Genomic DNA, 3,647 nt, shown 5'->3' with positions numbered 1-3,647 from the left:
GGGATTGGAACCATGGCAGTGAGATGATATAAGATGGAATGAATGTAAAACTAAAGTTCTCCCATGTAAACTATCATATAATTCACAATAAAACATTTAAAAAGAAATTGAATGGATTTTCTCATTTCAATCTTTTGTTTGTATGAAGTTTTACTTACTCAACAAATTTTTACAATATATATATATACATATGTCATACATTTTCCAGGTGCTACAGTTTGAGATAAATATGTTCTGCTTTAAGGAAATTCAATATATAGAAGGGAAAATGTAAAAGCTATTAACATAAAACTGACATCTATCATTAGTAAAATTCAAATCAATGTTGTTTTTTAGGACATTATGAAATTAAGCAGACCTCTTCTCAGTTCCAAGAAACCAGAAACCTAGTTATTCGACGAGAAAACAGAAATAATTGAGTTGGAGCAACCTTTTAACCTGAATGGAGACTCTTTGTCTGTACTCACTTTCCACAAAGATAAAAATCCTTACCTTTCATATAGGTCCTGATAGAAAGAGGAAAAAAAAAAAAAAAAGAAAAAAGAAAATAGAAGAAATACTCCAGAATGATATTTTTTAGAGAAAGGATTTATCCTTTATATTTTTATGAGAAATAATAATTTCACATTTGTATTAAAATAATCTCTTCTAGATGTCCTCTTCTATCTTGTAGACTTGCTAGACAAATTAGACATTATTGTTGTTACATGCTGTTGAGTTGGTTTTGATTCATAGAAATCTTGTATAGGCTTTTCAAGGTTTGAACTGCCAACCTACGGCTAGCAGTCCAGTGCTTTTTGTACAGAGCCACACCAGGACTCCATTAACAGGATTGAAATCCAAAAAAGGGATTGACCTTAAATTGTAGTTACCTGCCATGGTGCATACTAGACCATGCTGGAATGCTTTTTTAAAATACTTAGATTCTAGACTCCATTTGCAAATCTTGAAGATAAGGGATAAATAATCCACTGCCATTAAGTAGATTCCAACTCATAGCGACCTTATATAGGGTGCCCCAGACTGCAAATCTTTACAAAGCAGACAGTCTCATCTTTCTCCCAAGGAGTGGACACATGGATTTGAACCACTGACCTTGCTGTTAGCAGCCCAATGCTTACCTCACTGTGTCACCAGTCTCCTTGAAGATAAGGGATAGTAGTGGTGGTGCTGTGCCATGGTGTCAGTTCTAACTCACAGTAATCCTGCATGGGAACTGAGAGGTGGTGAATCTTTACAGAAGCAGAAAGCTTCATCTTTCTCCTGTAGAACAGCTGGTAGTTTCAAACTGCTGACCTTGAGGTTACCAGCCCAATTAGTAACCACTATGCTACCGGAGCTCTTTGAAGATAAAGGATGATGTTGTCGTTGTTAGGTGCCAATGAGTCAGTACCGACTCACAGCGACCTTATGCACAGCAGAATGAAACACTGCCCCATCCTGGGCCAATATCACTATTGTTGCCATGCTTGAGTTCATCCATGCTGTCATTTAGCCAATCAATCTCGTTGGGGGTCTTCCACTTTTTCTCTGACCCTCCACCTTACCAAACATGATATCCTTCTCAAGTGACTGGTCCCTCCTGACAATATGTCCAAAGTCCAAAGTATGAGAGGTGAAGTCTGGCCATCTTGGCCTCCAAGGAGCACTCTAGCTGCACTTCTTCCAAAACAGATCTATTAGTTCTTTTGGCAGCCCATGGCACTTTCAATATTCTCCTCCAACACCATAACTCAAAAGCATCAATTCTTCTTCGGTCTTCCTCATTCACTGTCCAGCTTTCACATGCATATGAGGTTATTGAAAATACCATGGCTAGGGTCATGAGCACTTTAGTCCTCAAGCTGACACCTTGCTCTTCAACACTTTAAAAAGGTCTTGTGCAGTAGATGTGCCTGATGTAATATTGTTTCATTTCTTGACTGCTGCTTCCATGAGTGTTGATAGTTGATCCAAGAAGAATGAAATCCTTGACAATATCAATGTTTTCTCCACTGAAAAGAATGTTGCTTATTGGTCCAGAGGTGAGGATTTCTGTTTTCTTTACATTGAGATGTAATCCATACTAAAGGTGGTATTCTTTGATCTTCATCAGTAAAGCTTTTAAATCCTCTTCACTTTCAGCAAGCATGATTGCGTCATCTGCATATCGCAGGTTGTTAATGAGTCTTCCTCCAATCCTGATGCCACATTTTTCTTCATAGCACCCAGCTTCTGAGATTATTTGCTCAGCATACAGGTTGAATAAGTATGGTGAAAGAATACAACCTTGTCGCACAATTTTTTAAATTTTAAGCCATTCAGTGTTTCCATGTTCTGTTCGAACAACTGTCTCTTGGTCCAGGTACAGATTCCTCATGAGCACAATTAAGTGTTCTGGAATACTCATACTTCACAATGTTGTCCACAGCTCGTCATGATCCACACAATCAAAAGCCTTTGTGTAGTCAATAAAGCACAGGTAAACATCTTTCTGATATTCTCTGCTTTCAGACAAGATCCATCAAACACCAACAATGATATCCCTCATTCCATGGCCCCTTCTGAATTCGGCTTGAACCTCTGGAAGTTTTCTGTCAATGTATGCTTGCAGCCGTTCCTGTATTACCTTTGGTAAAACTTTACTCACATGGGATATCAAAGATATTGTCCAATGATTTCCACATTCTGTTGGGTCACCTCTCTTTGGAATGGTCACAAATACAGATCTCTTCAAATCAGATGGCCAGATAGTTGTCATCCAAATTTCTTGGCAGAGATGAGTGAGTGCCTCCTGTGACACCTCACTTTCTTGAAAGATTTCAATTTTTATTCTATCAGTTCCTGGGGCCTTGGTCTTTGCCAATTCCTTCAGTGCATCTTGGACTTCCTCCTTCAGTATCATTGGCTCTGGATCATATGCTACCTCTTGAAATGGTTGAACATGAACCATTTCCTTTTGGTACAGTGACTGTGTATTTCTTCCATATTCTCTTGATGCTTTCTGCATCATTCAATAATTTGCCCAGAGAATCTTTCAATAATGAAAGTCGAGGCTTGAATTTTTTCTTCAGTTCCCCCAGCTTGAGATATGTTGAGCGTGTGTGTTCTTTCTTTTTGGTTTTCTGATTCCAGATCTTTCCAGATTGTGTTGTAATATTTGCCTTTATCTTCCCGAGCTCATCTTTGAAATTTTCTGTTCAGCTCTTGGACCTCCTCGTTTCTTCCATTTGCTTTAGCATCTCCACGCTGGAGAGCAAATTTCAGTGTCTCTTCTGATATCCATTTTGACCTTTTCCTTTTTTCTTGTCTTCTTAATGACTTTTTGGTTTCTTCCTGTATGATGTTCTTGATGTCATCCCACAACTGCTCTGGTCTTCCGTCTTTAGTGTTTAATGTATCAAATCTGTTCTTCAGATGATCCCTAAATTCAGGTGGGATATATTCAAGGTCAAATTTTAGCTCTCGTGGACTTGTTTTCATTTTCTTCAGCTTCAGTTTGAATTTGCATATGAGTAATTGATGGCCTGATGCTTTCTGCTCCCATAAAGATTTCCAGCCTCGGAAATCCTGCTACCATGAATCGGAACCGACTCCACAGCACATAACAACAACAATTGATGGTCTGTTCCATAGTCTGCCCCTTGCCTTGTTTTCACTCATGATAT

This window comes from Chrysochloris asiatica, unplaced genomic scaffold (genome assembly GCF_000296735.1).
Source record: "Chrysochloris asiatica unplaced genomic scaffold, ChrAsi1.0 scaffold00112, whole genome shotgun sequence".
Classification (NCBI taxonomy): Eukaryota; Metazoa; Chordata; class Mammalia; order Afrosoricida; family Chrysochloridae; genus Chrysochloris; species Chrysochloris asiatica.
This window is presented reverse-complemented; position numbering follows the sequence as displayed.